At 33.7% G+C, this 25,163-nt stretch overlaps 1 long non-coding RNA gene across 2 annotated transcripts; it reads left to right on the top strand.

Annotated features, from left to right (window-relative positions):
* Window positions 1-20,632: 20,632 nt before the first annotated feature.
* On the top strand, window positions 20,633-21,727 carry LOC145115163 (uncharacterized). 2 transcript variants are annotated; one of them, XR_013711472.1, is made up of 3 exons: window positions 20,641-20,737; window positions 20,816-21,101; window positions 21,207-21,727. It is a non-coding gene; the product is annotated as an uncharacterized LOC145115163 (long non-coding RNA). The 2 variants fall into 2 exon arrangements; XR_013711474.1 differs by lacking the exon at window positions 20,816-21,101 and having other exon boundaries at window positions 20,633-20,737.
* Window positions 21,728-25,163: the final 3,436 nt, after the last annotated feature.

Below are 25,163 nucleotides of genomic sequence, written 5' to 3'. Positions count from 1 at the left end.
TAAGATACCCTCCTTATCCGAGGATGCCCAAACCAACTAATTTTAAATGTCATACAAAACAAAGAAAATAAAGAATCAGAACAAAGATGAATAGAAGACATCCACCGACTGATTGGTACTTGGATGATTCCAAAGTTTTCGATGATGAAACTCTTCCACAACTCTCTAGTTATTGTTTTGAGTAGGATCAAGGAAGCTCTGATGGATTTACAAATCTGCTTCCTTTATCCATATTTATAAACACACATGCAAACCAAGCTACACGTCAAGGAATGATAAAAAAAAAAAAAAAAGAATTAGATACAATAATGCATGATAACAATAAAGAGAATGCTTTCTCAAATGGGTGTCACACCACCGGATTTTTCTATAATTATGAATGTTGTTAATTATAACTTAAGTATGGTTTTTATTTGTTATATTATATTTTTCTTGTATTTATAATTACAGAAAAATATGGATTAAAAAACACTTGAATTATCTATGGATTAGTTAATGTAGTTTTGTCGCTAATAAAGTGTATGTCGGTAAAAGCATCCACCGGTAAGTAACCCGTCATGAAATGTTTGCAAAACTTATCTTTTGGAATCTATAACAAAAATCACAAACGTTATTCAGTCGGAAATATTTCAGTATTATTATTATTATTATTATTATTATTATTTAATAATATTTATTAATAAATATTATTAAATAATAATAATAATAATAATAATAATAATAATAATAATAATAACTGGAAAATAAAAATGATGCTAAAATAAATAAATAAATAACCATAAATATGTTTATAGTTAATTTCATGCCAAAAGTATATATAGATGGTATCCACGTCTCAAAAAATTTTACAAATTAAAATATAACCCTGAAGTAAGTAAATTTACATTCATGAAACTGAAAACATATGTTGAACAAGAACTTTATAGGAATAAAAACCAACGACACTTGTCGTCACCAAGATAGACTATAATCACGACATGTCGTCGCCTTTATAACTGGCTCGGACAAATTTGACTTCTTAACCTACAACAAGGACATGTTGTCTCAACAAGTTTGGTGGGAAAGAAAATAAAGCAAACGTCATTTCTGGAAATCTATAGCGACGACTTGTCGTCACTACATGTTAGGCGGGTCCTTAAAATGATACGGCGACGACTTATTGTTGCACAGGTAGACCTATGACGACGTCGTGATTATATCAATTAATTATTTTCTTTTTAGTTTCTTAAAAATATATGCACTAAACTTTGCTGATGACATGCGTTGCTAAAAGGGTAACCTATAGCGACGACATCTTTCACAACGACAAAAGAAAGGTCTAGATGCTACATGTCATCGCAGGCATCTATATTAACTTACGACGAGACGACCTCATGGCCCCTTATTTTTGTAGTGAAAATACTAGTAAATGATTTACAGGAAGGATTAAAATGGATATTATATATAGATAATTGATTATATGTTAAAACAACATTAGCCTATGTTTAATGATATCCCATTCTAATTAAAATATACCTGTTGTAAAGAATATGTATAAAATGTTTTAAAAACATTTGCGCTAAATAACATATTTTTATATATAAGCAATGCAATATGTTAGTCACAAAATGCATTACTTCCTTCCTTATAGGTCGGAGTACCTTTTTTTTCACCTCAAAAGGACCCCAACATTTGTGAAACGAACGTTAGACTGAAATTCATTGTTGTTGTACGTAGGAGGTCATTAGATATTCTCAAACTAAAGACACGGGATACCCCATGTTAGCAAATTTAATCTTCCATCGATTACTTGGAGTAAAAGTACTATATATGTGGCACGATACATTTATTATCCAAACTTTCATCATTTCTGAACATTAATTAATCCAGATTTTGTAATGGCCAAAAAGCTCAACCTTTTCACCCTTCTTCTCCTTATATTTCTCATCTCATTATGCTTCGAGAATATAGTTCCAAGAATTGATGCTGGTAAGACTTCGCATAATGACCCTCGTCGGGGCCGGGCCCGTGGCCGTAGCCGTAGCCGTACTCGTAGCCATGGACATGGACATGGACATGGGCATGGGCATGGGCATGGACATGGACATGGACATGGTAAACAAAGTCACCATGCAATTCATCATCCGATTCCCCAGGGTGAGGGATTTAACTTCAAAGATCGGGCAGGTGGGAAATAATGTTCACATTGCTGGATCTCGTGCTAGTTAGTATGAAAACTTCAATAGCAATACGGATTTTTTTTGAAGGGCCAATAGCAATATATATGAATGTTATTGTTTGCTTCAAGTATTTTTCGTAAGCATTAGATATATAGGTACGTTTAATGCGATTTCTTGGATCAAAGATCCTCATGCTGCTAGTATTTTGTTTTGTCATTTTGCTTGGTTCGGTTGTAAGTTCATTGCCATTGATCTTGTTGTATATAAGTTCCTAAATTCTCCCTAGATTTATTTATGATATATTTCTTTTCATTGTTTCAAATACTAAGGAGGTGTTTGTCAAAAAAATAATAATAAATAAAAAAATAATAAAAAAATTTATTACTTATTAACTTATAGTTTATTAGCTTATTATATAAGCTAATAAGTTAGAAGGAGTTAAGTTATAAAAAAATGACTTATTAGCGGTTTATCACTGCAATAAGCTATTTTTATCTAAATATTTTTTAGGGCTATTTTCACCCAAATATTTTTTTAGTTTATAGTGGTGTGAAATCGCTAATAAACTAAACAAACACTCTCTAAAATAAATAGTTAAGTTTAAATGCAAATGTTGTAGTAAAATAACCTCCCTTTGTAATAACCTACACATGTTTGAAATGGAAACACAAACCAAAAGCTTTCATAATTCATTTATTTGTCGATTGTAAAGAAATCTTCTCTAATAAATGAAAGTTTTTTTACCACATGTCAATCTTTAATGAGTTTTGACACTTGTCATTTTGTGATATTTTTTAAATAAATAATATTCACATGTCAATTTATGGTTTTTTTTCAATTTTTATAATTAAAAAGTCACATAATCTTATATTTATATATGTAAAGTATCAAATGTAATAAATATTATAATAAAAAAAATTTTATTTTAAAAAATACTTATTATTTGCATTTTAATATTTTATTTTTTTTAATTAACCCGTGTAATACACGAGTTTTACACCTAGTTAGTCAATATGTAAGTATGAAACACGGAAAAGGAAATCACATGTGAAACATCCTTTATAGAAAAATATATTGGCAATATGCAAATCTATTTTCATGAGCATAATGCTAAGGGGAGTGGTAACACTCCTAACATCTTCTCACGTCATATTTTGGAGTGCCATCTTATTTTTGACAATTTAACACATAATCTTAGCATTTGATATGGAGTGGTAACACTCCTAACACTTCATTTTTTTTAATTTAATTAAATTACTTTATCTAGTTTACTCAGTTCTACCTTAACGTAAATTAAATGAAAATGTAAGATATTGGTCAAAGCATAATACAAAAATAAGGCCAAAAATAAAAAAAGGCATATTAATGTTATTTGTGGTCTACTGGTCTACGCATGGCTAACTTTAAAATTTAAGGGAAATCCTCTCTAATAAATGAAAGTTTTTTTCGCCACTTGTCACACTCTCATTCAACTTGCCAAATGTTATTTTGTAGTTATTTTGAATTAATTTTTTCCTCATGTTATTTTATGAGTTTTTATATTTTATTTAGTTCCACATAATATTTTAATTTAATAGTTGCAATAAATATAGCAATAAATGGATATCAATTTCATTAATGAACTTACCTTTCAATTTCAAAATTCTCAAAATTAAAACTCATTAATTTCTTTTATTTATTTATATTTAAAAGATAAAAAACATTTACATTATACTAATTCATTATTTTTTTAGGGAAAATGACATAAATACCCTATAAAGTTTCTAGGGTTGGTTCATTCGGTCCCTAAAGGTTTTTTGTTTCTTTATGAGGGCACAAAGTAGGTGCTCACCGGTTTAAATGGTCCTCTTCACCTATGAAAACCGGTTCCTTATGCTAACTCTGCATTTGAAGCAGATGTGTCACTCATGTCATCGTTGATGTGGTCAGACTTGTATATGTGGCTGCCTAGGTGGAAGACAAAAACCTTAGGTGAGATTCAAGAACAAAAACCCACCAGATTCAAGAACAAGAACCCAGATCTCCCACCTCTGCCACCATCCATCTTCCACCAACCCGATTTGTTGACATGGGTGAATGATAGAAAATTGTGATGAACATCAATGAAACAAAATATAGAAAAAAGAAGATGTATTTGTTGTTTTGAATCTGAAATCGAAACCTAAAAAAAGTTCAAAACCAGAACTCATATGTGTTCGTTTTCTAGATCTTTATACCATGTGTTTGTCGATCTGGGCATGGTTCACCTTCCATTTTTTCTAAAACCCCTAAACCGAACCCTAGAAAATAAAATGGAACGATTTTTGTCTTAGATTTGAATCATCATCTTTGAAACCCCTTACGAATCCTCTTTCATATCTTGCATTTGGGTTCGATTCAAACATATATCTTCAAAGTTAGATGAAGTAGTTGAAAGCTTCAAAAAAACCCAGAAAAAGAAGAACTGATGACTGGATACACAAATCGAACCCATAATCCCTTGATGGATTCCACCATGAAAGCAATATAGAGAGAGGTTTATTACCCCTGGGTTGTGCCAAAATTGCATCTGACCACCCTCCAAAATTACATATCGACCACCCAGAGCAACTCTCGGTGAATCACCTCCCCTCACTCCATGGATTCACAACCCGGTCACCTCACCATCGCCACCAACGTCGCCGCCGTCGCCCACACACTTCTTCTCCTCATCCAAGATGATCCCAACAATCCCTGTTCCAAAATTGAAGCCGCTAACGAAATCCGGCGACTCATCAAGACTTCCCCAGAGGTGTTGTCGACATTTCCCTGCTGATAATATGCTAAAAACTTAAAAATCCTTTGTACATCTGTATGTACATAAAGAAAATATTAAATCTCTGCAGTTTTCTTTTGATTTCTTACAAATGGATCATTAAATTAGTTGTTGTTCTAACCTGATTTGAAGGCACCTGAGCCAAATCATTTTAATCCTTGCATCGTAATGTTAATGGATAGAAATAGCTTTTTTTAAAGTGTGTGGTTTGTATTTTGGGTTTTCATACAACTGCAATGAAATGGAATCACAATCGGAGGAGGTGGGTCAATGTGGGTGAAGGTGGGTCAAGGAAAGTGGGGTCCATAAGTGTGTGTGGCAAGCTTATGTGGCTTTTTTAAATGAAGTGGAAAAAGTGTGACCGGCTTACCCCTTCAAAACTTCAAAAAGGACGTAATCGACCCGACAAAAATAAGTTTGTTCCCTCATAAAGCCATTAAAAAAGTTAAGTGACTAAAAGGGTAAACCCTAGAAAGTTCATAGGTCGTATGTGTCATTTTCCCTTTTTTTTATTTTCTTATAAATTCAAAGTTCTCAAATATTTTGATCTTTATATTTAATTTTTTTTTAAAATTAACCCATCTAATACATGGACTAGTAAATTAATATAAAGCTAAACTAAAAGGAAAAAAAACAAGGATAAACAAGTGTGTGAGGATAAATAATGGAACTCTTTTCTCTCTATCTACTCTTCATTGTTTCCTCTCTGTACAATCATTTTCTTCCTCTTACGCACAACCACCGCCTCACGAAGGAAAATCCGTCTGCCACCGGGAAGCATCGGTTTACCTTTAATCGGCGAAACATTCCAACTCATATCTACATACAAGACGGAAAATCCAGAACCGCTTATCGACGTTCGAACCAATCACATTCGTTTCTCACTTTCTCTCTCTTCTCGCCAACACAATGACGAGTCTCCGGTGGCGAGCCCCCTAGCGAGCGCTAGAGGCGGTGTTCCAAGTTGCTTAGCGAGTTTGGATAGGGTATTTGGCGAGCCACTCCACTTAGCCTAATGAATCATAACCACAACAAACCCATTAAACCCACTCTCAAGGATTTACATCATAATATACATGAACTTTGTACACTGGTTCAAGATTTACCGCAAAAAAGATATGCACTTCAGTTATCTTCATTACCTACCCTATACACCCCAATTTGTTTTTTATTAAAAAACTAGTTTCTCTATGTTACACTTATACAAACCGGATCCAAATAAAACGTTCATCTCATTAGCAATCAAATCCAATCCAAACCAACTTTTAACTAAAAACATATATAAAAATTATATCAATATTTAACTTATTTTATAGAGATAAAATATGATTATTTATGAAATTAGTTTTTGATTATAAATATTAATGTAATACCGGCATATAATAATGGACACTTGGGTAGATAAATGGGTCACGAAACAAAAGAGCCACCTTGTGGGTGGTGAGCGGATCATTATGGTTCTTCTATTTTCTACTTTTTTTTTAATAAATAAGTGGTGAACGGTGAAACACTCAATGGGGATAGTTTTCTACGAAGGATGAATAGTCTAACTTAGGTAGAGTTTGTTACATACGACGATTGAACTAAACAACACAAGACTATGTTGATTTCGATATAATGTTTGATCAATGAGGGTTACCAAATTTGAATTTCAAATTCCGTCCATATTCCAAGTTTGTGTTTGTGTCATGTTCTTACAAAGTGTAAAAAACACAAAGTCGTGTCATGTCGTGTTCGTATTCAAATTTCGACACAAAGTTGACACGGTATTAAGATATGTTTGTTGTCCTTAAAATAAATTAATAGTTTGTTTTTTCGTGTTTTTTGTATTAGTAAAATGAAATACAATATTGTGTCGTGTTGTGTTCATGTTATATAAAAAAACTATTGTGTCGTGTCAGCTAAAAACACGACACCCCGACACGAGTGACCAATTAAAAAAATGATTGTTATCATGTTTAGGGTTATTGTATTCAATAAGGGGTTGGTTGTAATAGTTGTATTATACAATTTTGAAGAGATGAAATCAGGTATTGTTAATTATAAGAGTATAATTTGAAAATAAAATTAGAGTTTAATGGTCAATAACGTACACAAAAATATCAAATGTGAACAAAAGTGATAATTGGTTATTCTGGACATTAACCTATTACAACCGGTTATAAATGTATATTTTAAATACAGAATAAAAGTTTAATGGTTAATAGTGTAAAAAATGATCAAATATAAACAAAATTATAAATGATCATCATGATTATTTTCCATAAAAAAGGTGATAATAATAAGTCAATAAAATTTGAACCATGGTTGTTAAGATCTTGATCCTGATCTTAAGATCGTACGGTTTTAAGATCCTACAAGCCAAAAACAATCTTGGTCTCAGTAGGATCTATCATAAGCAAGATCTATAGTGAGATCTTAAGATCCTGACTAGAATCTTAATATCTTAACATTATCTGATGCTACCTCTCGAGTTTTATTATATAGTCGAGGCTTACAAAAATGTATATTCAACTTGAAATCGAGCATCATAAGTTTCAAAAAGCCTCATAGAGTTTCATCGATTCATTTCAAATCAGGAAGGTAACACTCATGATATTCTTTTTGTGATGTTAAGACTTTAGTGTTATATGATCATAACTATCCTGATTCCTTTTGCAATTAAAATGTTTTCTTCCTAACTTTTTAGGGTTTGAAACAACAAAAATTATGGTTCATGTTTGAAAAATTAAAGTTAACTTCATATAAACATCTTAATCAACATCAAATTATAATGTATATTTCACACCCAATACCTTACAAGTAAATTTGATTATGAGTTCATTTTGGTAGGATCTTAGGATCTCAATCCGATCCGATCACGATCTTGGTAAACATAAAAACGATCTTGGGTAAGATCCCGATCTTGACAACCTTGATTTAAACGGCACCACTGAACCCAATCCCGAATTTCAGACATTGAAAAAAGTGGGATCACTTTGTTCTTCTCTGGTTAAAGTCCATGATTTTGGGTCGTTCGCTTGCAACTGTAGCTCGGGCCACTTCCTCTCAGCAGGCTTGGGCCGCAATTGAAAAGACATACCAAGCCCAAACCATAGCACAATGTACGTTCATGAAAGTGGAACTTCAAACCCTATCTAAAGGGTCCATGTCGATGATGTAATACATCGAAAAGAAAATATCTATTGTCGATTCTCTAGCAAAGGATCTCACTCTTATTTCCACCGAGGACCTCATTGGTCATCTTCTATCAGGTCTCGAATCTTCTTATGTCCCTTTCCTCACTGCTTTCATGATCAACGGAGAAAATTCTACCATTGATGATCTCATTTGTATGCTTCTGTAAGAAGAATCGAGAATTGAACAAGAGCATATTCATCAAGCCACTGTGCAACCATCTACACCAAATCCATCTCCAAATTCATCCATTCCAATTGCCATGAATGTGAATCGTTCTCAACCTCGATTCTCATCCTTTCCCACTACAAGATAGTTTTCTGTCTCTTCTCGTTTTGGTGATTCTCGTCGCAAAAGACTCAAATGCTAAATATGCACCAAACCTAGGAAAGAAACTATTGATTGTTGGCAACGCAACAACCACATTGCTTTTCCCCCTAAGTGTCCCAATCCTAGAGACCAAGCTCGTGATGCTCAACGACAAATGAACCTGACTCATCAGCACAGTCCGTCAACGGTTGTTGATCCCTCCTCGTATTTCAATACTGAAGCTACATATCACGTTGCTCCTTATTTTCAGAAGTTGAATCTTGCAAAAGAATACAGTGGTACCGACAAGCTGCAAGTTAGAAATTGTAACCACCTTTCAATTTCTCACATAGGCTCATCATTCTTGTATCCAAATCTTAAATTGCCATCTATTTTAATTGTTCCACACATTACTAAACATCTCCTCGGTATCTTTAAATTAACCCATGACAATAATGTTTACATGGAATTTTGGCCATCTCACTACTGTGTCAAGTCCTTTCAGGGAAAAACACTCCTCAAAGGGGACGTTAAGCATGGTTTGTATCATTTACCTGTTAGCCAAAACCACTCTACATTCATCATGGCTCTCACAGGTGTGCGGACTTCTCTCCATGGTTGGCACAAGAGGCTGGCACATCCCTATGCTCCCTTTCTCAGACGACTATTATCTTTGTTCAAGCTTCCTACTTCATCAAATAATTTTCCCAATGTTTGTGATTCTTTTCAATTAGGCAAGAGTCATCATTTTGGATTGTACTTGACCTGATTATGAGCATGGTCCTTTTGGATTGCCTTCACCATAGCAATATGTAGGATGAATTAAGGAGAGAAAGGTTTAATTATGATTTATTAATATATTATAAGAATAATATATTAAAGGAGAAATCATAATGTTTAATTGATATTAGTCAAGAATTAATTGAGAATTAATTTTGTGGCTAAAAGAGATTAATTAAACTTAGGGGACTGGATTTGTAATTATAAGATAATTGCAATTGGGCTATGGATTACCTAAATAATATAGGTTGGACGAATTCTCTATGGGAAGCCCATAAGGAATTCGTACAAGGGATATGTTAAAGGAGTCCATGGGCTGCTTAGGGCTTAAGCAGCCAGATTAGGGTTTCCTAGTTGTAAACCCTAATAGCCTACATGTATATAAAGGACCCTTAAGCCCCAAAAACGTGGACAAGTAATCCTTTAGGGTTTCCAGCCGTTTTTGGTGCCTCCTCTCTCCTCCCTCTTCATCCAAGTTGCTTAGTGGTGTTTGTGACTCCATTAGAGGTGCAACACTTGAGGCACTAAGCTTTCTGAAGCCAATCAAAGCAAGGATTGATTGTTATTGCTATATAACAATCAAAGGTAATTACTAAACCTTTATTTCAGTTCTTATTTGATAGATCTAGGGTTTATAGCTTTGGATATTCAATTACATGTTCATTAGACAAACTAGATCCAAAAGCTATTAGGGTTTGCATGTACACCATAGGAATGATGTATTGCTCGAAACCCAAAAGTGGTATCAGAGCCTAGGGTTGTTTGTTAGTGAATTTGATGCTTCTTTGATCAAATTTTGGTTGAAAATCGAAATTTTTGAGGTTTTTCGACTGGATTCGCCGAGTCCATGGCTGAACTCGCCGAGTCCATAGTGAACTCGACGAGTCCAAGCCTGACTCGACGAGTCAGAGAGTCAGATGGAGCTGATTTCGGGATTTTGACCTATTTTGGCTATGGATAATTACCTAAAACGTTTTTTATTAATAAAATCCGATTTTTATCAATATTTGGATATTATCCTTGCCAAAATAGAAGATAATTGTCAAAATTTAGATAATCTTTTGTTTTATTAGATAAAGATTGATTATTTGTTATTTAGATTTGAATTATCTTGTGAAAAAGTTTTAATTTTCCCCTTTAGGTTTTATAGTTTAAATTGAACTTAAATGTTTTGTTTTTGAAATTTAAATAGTTAAACCCTAATGTTTTGAAATAGTTTCAAAACTTGCCCTCAAGTTTTGGAATTTAAATTTTTTGATTAAAAGTTAATTTTGAAATATTTAAATTCTAATCCCAAATGTTTTGAAAAGTTTCAAAACTTGCCCTCAAGTTTTGGAATTTAAAAGTTGATTAAAAGTTTAATTTTGAAATGTTAAATTCTAAAACCCTCGTATTTTTGAAAAAGTTCAAATTGCACCCTTATGGTTTTATTTATTAATTAAGGTGTATAATTAAAGGAGATTTTATAAACCCATAAAGTTTTGGTTTACATTTAATTAAATAAAAGTATAATTTGTTAAATTAGACCACCTAGTATTTTAAAAGTGTAAAATACACCCTATACTATATATAACATTAAAAGTCTAATATTATATATATGTATGAGTAAACAGTCAGTCTTACCGTTAGTAGGCCTCATTCACGAAGCTGGTCTATAAGGGGTGTTTAAGGAAATTGCCTATAAAATGGCGATTGAATGGGTATCCATTCTTACCCACCACACTCTTGACTGGTGGAGGGTCGTTAGCCGAACGGGTAAGATAGGACGAAACCTTCCATTATAAGTATAATGAAATACAAAGTAACTAAATGCTTTTATAAATTCCAAAATCATAGTTACTTTAGGAAAAATGTGAAATTGTATGCTAATCTATGGAATTACACTTCACACCCTTGCCAAACGTTAGTGGAGCGTGCGTGGTTAACCGGCACACTAATTTGGGGTTGACATTGGTTGTGAAGGGTGGCTCGATGTTTATCATAGATCAATGGAGCGTGTGTGGTTAACCGACACATTGATTGGGTGATAGTATCATTGAGTGCATCACGTAGATTCGTATGGTTATTCACACCTTATTTGTGATCCTCGGCATCCCAGTCACAAATAGAAGGGCATAATCGAGATTAAACATGTCATTGAAAAGTTCAATGAATCTCAAAAGATCTAGGAGTTTCAATTCATTTAAAACTTAAACTTCATTTTTGTTTTTCATGGTGGGAATTGGTAAATCGTCATTTACCTACCTTCAAATATTATGCAACTATATTACGGCATTCCTCTTCTAGGTTGTAGAGTATTGTGTTAGATCCTAGCCTTGATGTTTCATTTGGGTGTTACATCAAGGATTCTTATCAACTAACTTGAATTTTCTCCCGTTTTGTAGATGTCTAAATCTTACAATGGTCTTCCCAAGTCCCTTGGAACAAGCTTTCCAAATGAAGATGACGTTCCACGATACGATCAAGGAAATGAGAGTCATACTTCACTTCCTCCACCTCCTCCAATTAATCTCCCTAACCCACAAGTTCAAAGGCTTGAAAAGTTCAAGCTCACTCAAGCCCTTTTGGCAAGTAAACACGAAGATGGAAAACCTGTGTGTGCACACATCTTAGAGATGAAGTCACACATTGATAGGTTAAGGATGATGGGTGTCGATATCTCAGAAATGTTGGCTGTTGACTGGGTTCTTCAGTCACTTCCTGAATCATATAGTGAGTTCGTTAGAGAGTACTATATGATGGACCATGACGTGACCCTCATTGATTTGACCTATTTGCTTATAGCTGCTGAATCAGAAATGATTTGGCGTGCTGATCGAGCAAATTTGTCTGGCAAATCAAACTCCCAAACTTCAATGGACATTGAAAATGGTGACATTGGAAATCCAGAAAAGGTAAATTCTGATATAGTTCCTTGTGTCATTCCAAAAGAGTCCATCTGCTTCTACTGCCAAAAGAAGGGGCATTGGAGATGAAGTTGTCCTGTTTACCTGAGAGATCTAAGAGATGGGAGAGTCAAGACGTATGGCTCTACTTCAGGTAAAATCTATTAACTAACTCTATAAGTTCCTATTCTTTGATTCTTAATACATGATGTGATAATATTACATTTTAATGTTTTTTTTTGCAGGATCAAAGAAAAGAGAGGAAGCTTAAGGAAGAAGCGTGCTGAATCTGATCATAAAGAAATGGATTTCGATCGCATGGACTCGAGGATCAGATTTTTGAGCTGCTACTCTAGAGTTAGGATAGAATGATAAGAAATATGAAATAGCATAGTTTTTCAGTTGAATTGCATTGTAAGGACAAATTTTTCCGCAATAAAATAAATTTTGATTTTGTCTTATTTATTTATCCTTGCAATGGTGTGTATGAAAAATTGATGTTTGATTGTTTCTATTGTTAGCAATAATGGATTCTTTATTATGTTATTTGTGGAAATGTCGAGAATTTGCCAAATAAGGGAAGATTCTCATCGCCCAAGTTTCAATTGGACAGAAACTTGGAGTCATGCAACTTGGTTGCGTGATGAATGAGAAACTTCATATTTGGAAATTAGACTAATTCTTTGACAAAGTGTCAAGAGAAGGACTAGGAGATCGAGTACACTAGGTTGTGCGTTGATCAAGTCCATCACAAGAGTGATAAAGATATTCGTCATGATTTACTAAAGTTTAGTAAATATGGTTATACTTATAAGATTAAGTATAATTCTGAGTTGATCGAAAGAGTTTCAATCAATAGCAGAACGAATAAGAAGCGTCAAGTAGGCAGAAAGATAAAAGTTTCTCTATTCTAAGAAGAAGGGAGAGTACCTTTTATTGTGTTTTATGATAAGTCTTAATGATTAAGAACTATTTCTCAATTGGTCCTCTAAGTGAGTTTTAGTGCATTTGTATGTCTAAGAAGAGGAATCGATAATTATGGAAATAGTTAAATCAATAAGTCAATCATACTTCGTTCCAATATCAAGTCTTAAGAGTCATACTCCAAGATTGTGAATTGAGTGACAAGTCTTTAGTAGGTTTATAACACTCAACAAATGTGGAATTGGAAAAAGTCTTCTTATTCCTGCACATTTGAGATTGGTAAGTTGTGATGTCTTCGATAAGACAAAGACCAACTAGAACCAATTATGTGAAGTGATAGTCTTGATAAAAACTACACTAACTCTTGAATATTTGTTTTGTCAAGGAATGTTTCTTGACAAGAGAATCTTATATGTCAAGGATTCAGTGGGAGTCTTAATGGTCTTGAAAGGTTTCAAGAACAAATCAAGAGTTAAACCTAGTTGATCATCACTAGCACACGACTTGAGGTTTAAAGCCTATCGTGGATGACATACTCCTTTTCTGTGCCATTCCAATTGAGTTAATATGCATGTGAGTTCTATGAGTTCTCATTTGAATACATAAAGACAAAGCACCTTGATCAATGGAAAGTACATTGATATGAAAGGGTGAGTTGCTTGGAAGACATGGTGGGCATTCATGTTACCATGAGGCAAGAAATCGAGATTGAGCACGTTCGGTCCATATGAGTTTGGATTTGTCGCAAACTTTGGTTTTGACAAATTTTTACATGGATAGGAACACATACACTTTAAAATCTAAGTGTCATGAGGTTTCCCTCCTTCATGAAAATGATTGTAAGGAAATGCTTTCACTAAGAGAGATTTTAAGAAGATTGCAATTGTGAAAATTGTATTCTCAAATTCGATTATGATTACGGCATCCCTCTTCATAGTTCGAATTGTGAGATTTGGCAATTAGTCTGAACATTTGGGACTTAGTAACATAAGTTCTGAATTTATTTAGACACACATGTGAGATATCTAAGGCAAAGGTGTATGAACTTACAAAGCTTAGATAAAGGCTTATCAAAGCATTAGGTATTAGAAATATGAACTTAAGGAATTCAATAAGCATTGTTTTCTGGAAGTTCAATTGTTTTCTGAATACATGTCAAAGCTAGTGGGAGCATAAGTGTTATGCTGGTAAGAAAATAATCATCATGTTAGTGGGAGCATGATTATGATGGTAAGTATTGCAAGTTAGCAATATTAATTATAGAAAACAAAGATTCACTTTGCAAAGTTGCAAGGGTTGAAAAGTTGTTTTGCTATAATTAAGGGAGAGAATAGTATACTTCATTTCAAAATTCTAAAGTTTAGATCGAGAAATGTTAATAAATTTAGTCAAGGATACATAGTGCATTCTCAAAATTCGATTATAATTACGGCATCCCTCTTCATAGTTCGAATTGTGGGAACAGGGCACATAAAATATTATGGCAGAAGGCTGATAAAGTATCACGTCTTTATGTGAGTCATTATGCATCGTATCCAATATGCTTCGGGTATAAAGATCGATTGCATATGCTATAATATTTGACCATTCTGAAATTTTCCAAATGCCTAGGGCATTAAGAAGGAAAAAGGACTAGAATCGGTTTTGACTAAAATAATTAAACAACTATCAAAGGACGATCTGAGGTTCACTGAGGATTTGTCGTTTGTGAGTAGTTGGAAGTATAGTACTGGATGGACTATATTGACATCATTATGAATAGATAAAATTCTATTAAGAATGAGTTGTCATATGGAAAATATGGAAATGTTTCCATTAATGGGAGTTGGATATTAAGAAATATGTCTAGATTAGAAACTTTTATGCGAGAAGGATGTTCAAAGGAATGTACTTTGAATGTGAGACTTCACGTCTATGGAATTGTCTTGTAACAATTTCCGATAGAGTACTTTGTGATTTCATTGGCCAAGTCTTGATGACTTTTGTGCTATGACTTTACGAAAGGATCGTTGCATAAAATGTTAGAATCTGACATATTCTAAAAGTGGCAAGAATTTGGTATTCCTACACTAATGATAAGGATTGGGGATTGTGAAATGAGTTTCATTGGAAAAGTTTTTCAATTGATCTATTTCACAAAGTATGGACCATAGGAAACCAAAGTGTGCATGCTTGGAGCATGGGACAATTGTGGTTATAATTCGAGTAATAAGTTGATTTTCTGAAACAGTAAGCAATGAATAATGAGTAATCAATATGGTGTTTAAATAAAAGTGTTTTTATTTACGCTAAAAAGTTTTGGGGCCATATAGGATTAATATTATTATTGCGTTTCACTTTGCATGCTTTGACTTCCAGAATAACTGGGTTATTCAAACCTCCACAGTCGGTCATACGTTGGAAGTAGGTATGAAGCAAGACTGTCATGAATCTGTCTGTAGATTGTCTAAAGTGTTTAGACATAGCACAAGTTTGCTGCAGAGTTCATGAGTGCCTTAATAAGATTAAAGTATTGGATTAAACCCACGCTCACTTGAATCACTTCATGGATTTATCACGGGTGATTAGTGAGACGATAACATTGTATATTCTTGAAACCGAGACGTGTGAGTTGTTATTTGCTGGTCGGTTGCACATTGATGATAAGTAAACACACCAGTAACTTGTGTTATAAAACTTATTGTTTTGTGTGATTTGATTAGTAGGTGCAAGCAAGCATTTGAGTCGAAGTTTATCCATTCCTTTTACCCAAAGTGGGATAAAAGCGATATTTGTGGGCCCCTCGATGATTTGGTGATGACATCCTAAGCGCTTGGCCAAGCCGGGACTAATTTGATGTGTTCAATTGTAGTCTGTTGTTAGTCGTTATAAATCGGAAGTCGGGAAACTGTATAGAGAGAATGATCAAATTCATGTCTTGTGTCTATACGATATCTTGAGAATGGAGGAATATATAATCCCTTATCTAAAGGACACGCGTATCTGATAAGATCAGAGTTGACAACGGATTTTGAAAGCTACGATTGCTGATCAGGTTCTGAAGTTATGCAAAATAGTTATTAGACTTATCCAAGTGGGAGACTGTTGGATTAGTGTCTAAGTCCATAACTATTTTGGTATGTACTTGACCCGATTATGAGCATGGTCCTTTTGGATTGCCTTCACCATAACAATATGTAGGATGAATTAAGGAGAGAAAGGTTTAATTATGATTTATTAATATATTATAAGAATAATATATTAAAGGAGAAATCATAATGTTTAATTGATATTAGTCAAGAATTAATTGAGAATTAATTTTGTGGCTAAAAGAGATTAATTAAACTTAGGGGACTGGATTTGTAATTATAAGATAATTGCAATTGGGCTATGGATTACCTAAATAATATAGGTTGGACGAATTCTATGGGAAGCCCATAAGGAATTCGTCCAAGGGATATGTTAAAGGAGTCCATGGGCTGCTTAGGGCTTAAGCAGCCAGATTAGGGTTTCGTAGTTGTAAACCCTAATAGCCTACATGTATATAAAGGACCCTTAAGCCCCAAAAACGTGGACAAGTAATCCTTTAGGGTTTCCAGCCGTTTTTGGTGCCTCCTCTCTCCTCCCTTTTCATCCAAGTTGCTTAGTGGTGTTTGTGACTCCATTAGAGGTGCGACACTTGAGGCACTAAGCTTTCTGAAGCCAATCAAAGCAAGGATTGATTGTTATTGCTATATAACAATCAAAGGTAATTACTAAACCTTTATTTCAGTTCTTATTTGATAGATCTAGGGTTTATAGCTTTGGATATTCAATTACATGTTCATTAGACAAACTAGATCCAAAAGCTATTAGGGTTTGCATGTACACCATAGGAATGATGTATTGCTCGAAACCCATCACATTTACCGTTTATTACTTCTCATATTGCTTCCAAAACATCTTTTAAATTGGTTTATTCTGATGTTTGGGGACCATCCCCCCTTTTTTCAATAAATGGAAATAGATATTTCGTTTTGTTCATTGATGATTGCACAAAGTTTGTTTGGATTTATTTCTTGTCCCATAAATCTCAAGTTTATTCAACTTTCTTGCAATTTCCCCAAATGGTTAAACTCAATTTAATTGTGACATAAAGAGTCTTAAAACTGATTGGGGTGAAGAGTATAGAAATGTGTCTACTTATCTTCAAACACAAGGAATTCTCCATCGTATTTTGTGTCCCTATACTCAAGAACAAAATGGTGCGGTTGAACGTCGAAATCGCATCATTATCGAAAATGGACTTACCTTATTAGCCCAATCATCTATCCCACATTCGTTCTGGGAACACGCATTTAAAAAAGCAACATATCTTCATAATCGTACAATCACTCCCCTTCTCGACTATCTTTCACCATATCAAAAGCTTTACTCTAAAGTTCCTAATTATGCCTTCTTAAAAACATATGGATGTCTCTGTTATCCATTTCTTCGTCCTTACAATCAACATAAACTTGACTTTCGGTCCTTTCTCTGTGTCTTCATAGGATACATTACCACACATAAAGGATACTTATGCTACCATTCCCCTTCCAAGCACATATATTGCATGACATGTCATTTTTAATGAAGATATATTTCCATTTTATATCCTTCTCCTCCTCCTCATGTTTCCACTTCTGCCCCGACCACCTCAACACCTACCACCCTTCTAGAACAAGCTGTCATCAACCCTCATTCTTCCCCTTCCCCTCCTTCTTCACCTCCTATTACTCCTGCTAACTCTATTCACAGATCTTCCACACCACCAGTCTCTCTACCAACTTCCACTCCAAATTACCAACAATCCACAGTAAGCTCTAGAGCAGAAAAAAAACTACGGCTTCCACTCACTATCGTCCCGCTGACAAGTCACATCATCCAATGGTTACTAGAGCGTGTACTAATTCCTTAAAACCAAAAATCTTTTCTTCCGAAATCTCTTCTATTCTAACTGTTGAACCTCACACCTTTAACCAAGCAGTTCAATCTAAATGTTGGCAAAATGCGATGCAATCTGAATATGATGATTTAATAATAAATCATATGTGTTCACTTGTTCTGTGTCCCTCCAATGCTAATCTTGTAGGATGCAAATGAGTGTACATGATCAAAAAAATTTTTTGGATGGTACCATTGACCGACACAAAGCTAGTCTAGTGGCTCAAGGATTCAGTCAAGAAGAAGGGGTAGACTACTTTTAAACTTTTATCCCTATCATTAAACCCACCACCATTCGTTTAGTTCTCTCTCTTTTCGTCTCCAAAGGATGGTGTATTCGGCAGTTGGACATTAACAATGCATTTCTCAGTGGTGATTTAAATGAAGTGTTCTACATGAAACAACCACGTGGGTTTGAAATTTCTCAACATCCCTCTAATGTATGTCGTCTACACAAAGCAATCTACGACTTTAAACAAGCTCCAAGAGCTTGGTTCACAAAATTAAAATCATTTCTTCTACAACAAGGCTTTAGGGCGTGCAAATCGGTTACATATCTCTTTGTCCACTTGTCCAAATCTGCTACTATTTATATCTTGGTGTATGTAGATGATCTAATAATTACAGGTTCAAGTGCAGTTCTCATCCAACGGTTCATTAATCAGGTTCATCAAGCATTTGCTCTTAAAGACTTGGGTGATTCGAGTTTTTTTCTTGGTATGCAGATTAAATGTACCTCAGCAGGTGTAACCCTCAATCAACAAGGTTATATTCAGGATATTTTTCACAAAACCAACATGGACAAAGCCTCATCAATCTCTAACCTATTGATTTTCAATCAAGACTTACCCTTGCTGGACCATCTTTCTCTGATCCTCGATTGTATATACAAGTTGTCGACTCCCTTCAATACACTACAATCACCCGACCAGATATTGCATACGATGTCAACAAGGTATGTCAATACATGCATTCTCCGACTACTCTTCACTGTCAGGTTGTCAAGAGAATTTTACACTATCTCTTTTGGATTATTCAGAATTTTACACTACTCTTTTGAATTTTACACTTGATCATTGTTTACACTTTTCACCTACTTCCAAGACATCTCTTTTGGATTATTCAGATGCAGGAAGATTATCCGACAAATATGACAGTCGTTCTCAATATGGTTTTTCCATATACCATGGATCGAATCTTATACGTTGGACATCTAGAAAGCAACGGGTTGTGGCACATTTGAGCACAAAAGCAGAATATCGATCATTGGCTTACACTCCTGCTAAACTAATATGTATAAAGCAACTGTTGACTGAATTACATGCTCCTATTCCTGATCCTACATTGCTACAGTGTGATAATGGTGGAGATATTTTTATGACAAAGAATCATGTCATTAGTACTCGATCCAAACACATTGCTCTTGACTTTCATTTTATCAGGGAACAAGTTGAATCTCAAAAGTTGAGGATTGTACATGTCTCTTCATTTGATCAAATGACTGATGTTTTCACAAAACCTCTACACAAGGATCAATTTGTGTATATTCGACACAAGCTTCAAGTTTGTAAAGATCATGAGCTTGCAGGGGGGTGAAAACGGTCCAGTGAGTTAGAGTTAGTCAATACACACGTGTTAGAGTTAGTCAATACACATGTGTGTACACATGCATATGTTAGACCTGTTATTTAGGATTCAGTTGTATAGTGTCCTATGTAAGAAAGGATTGTAATCTTGTATTAGATCAATTGAATATACACATCTTTGGTACTTCTATGGTGTAAAGATTAGACTTAGTTAAAAAAAACTATACAACCACATGGACAAAATATGTAATTTAATCAATGTTTTTGTATGGTGACATTATGGTAGTTTGTATCACAACTGAATTGAGTTTGTACAAAAATTTGTTATTAGATTTAGTGTTGTGCAATTTATGTGTTTGAGAAAAACTGAAACAGAAAAAAGGAAAAAGGACCGACGACATGTCGTCATTGTAAATAAAACATATAATGATGAAATGGCATCTCTATATTTCTTATTAAGTTATACCAATAACATATGGCTACGAGTTGCCGTCATTCGGTTAACCTATGGCGATTACATGTATCAACGACAAAAGGAATCTATAGCGACAAGGTGTTATATATATATATATATATATATATATATATATATATATATATATATATATATATATATATATAAAAGTTGGCTAGCATGATGTGTTTGTAGAGGTAGTATGTGAAGAAAACTGAATGGTATATGATATATAACATAAAATAAAAAAATTATGAACAAAATAAAAAATTTCTTGCTGTCATGAGTCGTTTTCCTCTTGACAAAATGGTGAAAGAGGTGATATATTATTAAAACCAGGAAACTAATTAATAAATTGTTGCGATGGTGCATGTCAAGTACTCATAATTACAAGAAAATAAGTTATTTTTTATGAAAATATAATAACAATCATTTTTTCTCATGCAAATGAAACACTTTATCTTGATATCGCCCCGGGCCCCCAAATGCCAAAGGGCCCCCAATTTACATTTGTTATATTGGTTATATGGTATTAGCCCATTAGTTTTAAGGCTATTGGGCTAGATTTTCAAAGCCCAGTACTCTAATTAACCTATGACTGCGTCGATCCAAAAGAGAAAGTGGGAGGAATCGTGCAGCGTCCGACTTCCAAGTTCCAAGGCGCAATTGATATTAATCGATTCCTATGGAAAATCCAAACGACTCTTCTTCAGAATCTAGAAACAATGGTTAGTGAATCAATTTCTTCTCTAATCTCTTTTTTCTTATTCAAGATTTCAAGTGAAGAGTTTTTCTCCTAATTTCAGATCTCCATCTTTTCTGATTTTCTGAGTTTGTCCACAAAAACCAAGTTGTCATGTACCATACTAGAACCAAGAATCAGAGCATCCAAAGTCTAATTGCTTTTCCATCTTTTCATGATTCTAAAAAACTGAAATCGATTTTTAACCTTCATATCTTCGATTTCTAGTTTTCTTTGTCTAAAATAGCATCTGAGAGACTAGAATCGAGAGTAACTCAGACTCAAAATCTTCTTTAAATTGAGACAAAATCGAGAATACTTGACATTGAGACGAAACTGATTATAAGTCTGTAAGTTCTAGTTTATTATAGCCTTCTTGAAATTTTTCTATACTTGTTTGAAATACGATTTTTTTTATGAATCTTTTTTTAACTTCAGAATTTTGTGTTGTGTAGAATCGGAGGAGTATCCGACCTTCTGTGATTGTGAATGGTCTTCAGATCATATTGCACTTTTGGCTGAATTAAAGTGCAAGCCTAGAACAAGAACGTGATGCATTTTCATTTTAGGCAAGTTTTTTTGTATTTTTAATTATGATTATAGGTATGCATGTTAATGAATTGATGATGATGTTGTTATAGATGATAGCGAAAGAGGTTTTTAAAGCACGGTAAGTGAAAAAAGAAAAATGTGATAGAAGTAGATCATTAGTATTTGTTGGCAATTTATGCAATAAGCAATGATCTACTACACACCGTATCATGCTATCTTTTGGAAAAATCAATCATTTTTAGTTTTTTATTTCTTTGTTTTTGATAGAAACTTAGATTGACAAGTATAGTTTAGCTATGAACCTTAAGTTGAAGGGTAAATTTTGGTGATGTATATCTTTGTAATAAAGGTGTGTTGGATGAAACAACATACAAATAGAGACTGTTTTTACTATTGAATACAAATGTGGAAATATCTTTTTATATATAGTTCGTTTCTGAGTTTTCTCTACTTCGTTGTTTGTTTGGAGTTAATATATATATATATATATATATATATATATATATATATATATATATATATATATATATGTGAAAGGGCTCCATTTTTGTGTTTTGCCCCGGGCCTCAAATTGTCTTGGACCGGCCCTGCATGATATTATTAGTTTCTAGTTTCTACACACTTAATTGTTTGGTTATTTTCATACACACTAGTTTACAAATTCCATACGTTTGATAACATTCATTATACAAATTATTTATAGGCAAAAACCTACTTAATTACATTGTTTTTTTTTTTTAAATCAAATATTACAATTTGCAATCTCCGAAAAACGGGGAATGGTAGAAGCGGGATTGATACCAACATCAATTTTTTTTCCACCTTGAAAGCGCCCCAAAACATAGGAAAATGATGGGATGAAATTCAAAGTTGAAGTGAGAGGTCGCTAGTTCTTTATATCTAACTAAAGAAATGCGACACCTCACATTAGCTTGCACAAATTTCGTTCACTTTGCTTGCATGCACGTATAAATATATACCATGCACCACATATTCTTTGTTTCAAAGTGAACTTGAAATTACTTTCAACAATCAATATTCAACATATATAGTCTAATGGCCAAAAAGCTCAATTTTCTCCCCATCGTTCTTGTTCTAGTTCTTATTACATTCTGTTTCTTGGCTCATGGAATCGAGGCACACGAGACTGGAACCGACGACAACAAGATGGAAGGTTCAAATCCAGAAGGGCCTGGACATAAGGATACGGATAACAAGATGTCAGGACCAAGTCCCAAAGGGCCAGGACATGCGGATATGGAGGACAAGAAGGAAACTAATGGCGGATATAGGAAAGAAAAATTAGGATATGCCGCTTTTAGTTTAATTATATTAACCGTGTCAAAATGTATGCAGGTATTGGAATTCTAGGCTCGGCCCATATTATATAAAACAAAAGAAGGCCTTTCGAATAACTGAAAAAAATGTCAAGATTTAAAATATGGTCTCTTGAATAAATGTCGAGCTAAGATGTGGAGTCGCAAGAAGATTACATTTTTGCTAAATGTGAAGTTGTGGTTGACCTTTGGAATAAAGTTAAGATCTGGTGGGGGGTTTCTCTAACTACCCCAACCTTCGGATACTAAAATGGTTTCTTCGGTTGCTGATTCATGAAGGATACTAAACCAAACAGGGGGTCATGCATTGTTTGAGTCTATTACACATACATATGGCGTTTGATTGGAGTTTAGTAGGTGTTGAGGTTACAAACTAGATTGCTTGTCCCGATAATTTGCCCAAATATGGCTACCTCTGGATTGTAATTGTTGCAACTATTGTTTCTATTATATATTTTTTTCTTTAGTTTCTTGCTAGTATTTAATTTGTCATAAAAAATGTTGAGCTAACTATAGATTTTTTTTGAATGACGAAAACCTACAAGTAACTATCATTAATCACCAAAGGGCTTCTAGCCCAGCGGTACCGGGTGTTGCACACCTCCTAGAGGTTGAGGGTTCAAGTCTCATTGTAGACATAGGTGGTATATATATATATATATATATATATATATATATATATATATATTGGGCTGATATTAATTGGGCTGAAGTGTTATTATTCCGACGATGACACGTTGATTTCTCTTTGATCGTCATTGTCTTCTCCGATTATCATGTTAATATGAAGAACACCAACGGAATCGAGATTCTTCTACTAAAATCTTCAATATTCGATTCAAGTCATACGAAATCAGGTTAGATTCGGATCAAAAACTTATATTTTATTTTCTACTAAAATCTTCAATATTCGATTCAAGTCATACGAAATCAGGTTAGATTCGGATCAAAAACTTATATTTTATTGTTAATCAAAAAGTTATGTTTCAAAAAGCGTAAAATTAGCTTTGATCATCAATCAAATTCGAAAAAAACCGAAACAAACTGAAATTGTCATCGTTTTTCCAAATTGAAATTCGAACAAAACCGAAAAAATCTTATATAGTTGTATATTACAACCATCTAATGCATAAATAACTATGTATACCTAAAAGTGTTCTATACAAATCACAAAAATTATTATCGGTGATCAGTTTTTCCAATATTTACAACATATGTGAATTGATTACTATTTTTTCAGAGAAACTAATCATGACTGAATTTAAACGTATATTGGTCTATTAGCATGTCCCATGCTTGTTTATACACCATTAATCGAATTTAATAATATTTTCGGTTTGAGTTATTTATTTTTGACAAAATTACAAAAAAGATCCATGTAGTTGTTAGGGTTTTATGTGGAAAAGTCTCCTTATTTTGGAAATTTTTTTTGATAAAGTCCTAAAAGTTTTTTTTTTTTAACAGAAAAGTCTCATTATTTGGAAAAATCACATAATCTATAATTTCCTATTAAAATATAAAAATGACTCTTTCGTTAAATGGGCAAAATGTTTAAAAAATCGGGACTTTTCCGTTCAAAAAAAAAAACTTTTAAGACTTTATTAAAAAAATTTCCTGAATAATGAGACTTTTCTACATAAATCCCTTAAAGTTATGTGGTTTTGACCCAAAAATGTTTGATGAAATACTTTAATTAAATTAAGACAAAATTGCATCTCTCTCTCTCTCTCTCTCTCTCTCTCTCTCTCTCCACCACCATTTACCGCCAACCACCTCCATTTCCCCCACCCCCACCTTTTGCCGAGAAAATCAACCCAAAAGCTTTGTCGAGCTCCACCATCTTGTCACCATACACGAAGACCTAAAATGTCGAAAAATCGACAGATTTAAAGAAGATGACTTCACCTCTCGCTTCTTCTTCGGTGTATGGATCAATAGATCGACATGTTTAAAGAACAGATCGGTGGCACCTAGTAGTTTACGACAACTTTACAATATAAATTGGAGGTGGCAGACGGTGGTGGTAATCGGGGTGGTCGTGGATGGTAGTGACAGATAGGTGGTGGTGTCCATGGTAGATCCCGTTTTTCCGACGGCGATGCTAGGATTTTCTACCATGGAAGGAGGTTTTATCCGGCATGCAGTGATGTTGGAGAGAGAGAGAGAGAGAGAGAGAGAGAGTATATATATATAAAATAATAATAGTAATAATAATAATAATAATAGTAATAATAAATGTCTCTACAAGGGAGAAATGGGTGGGTTAGAAGGAGTGGGGTGGGTATGATTTTTCTTTTTCTCATTTTTTTAATTAGAATAAATAGAAAATAATTAAAAGAAATTAAAAAGAACTACTTAAACCATCTCCAACCTTTAACATTATTTTTTTTTATATTATACCTACAATTATAGTGTAAAAGATAATGTAAACATTAAAGTCTTCTAATTCATTACATTATATTTAACACTAAAAAGAATATTTTAAGTATATTGTTCTTTATTCAACACTATATTTAATGTTAC

Source organism: Lactuca virosa, chromosome 1, assembly GCF_052849685.1.
Source record: "Lactuca virosa cultivar CGN04683 chromosome 1, Lactuca_virosa_CGN04683_v6, whole genome shotgun sequence".
Lineage (NCBI taxonomy): Eukaryota > Viridiplantae > Streptophyta > Magnoliopsida > Asterales > Asteraceae > Lactuca > Lactuca virosa.
Note: the sequence above shows the minus strand (reverse complement) of the source record. Positions and strands in the feature narration are given on the sequence as shown.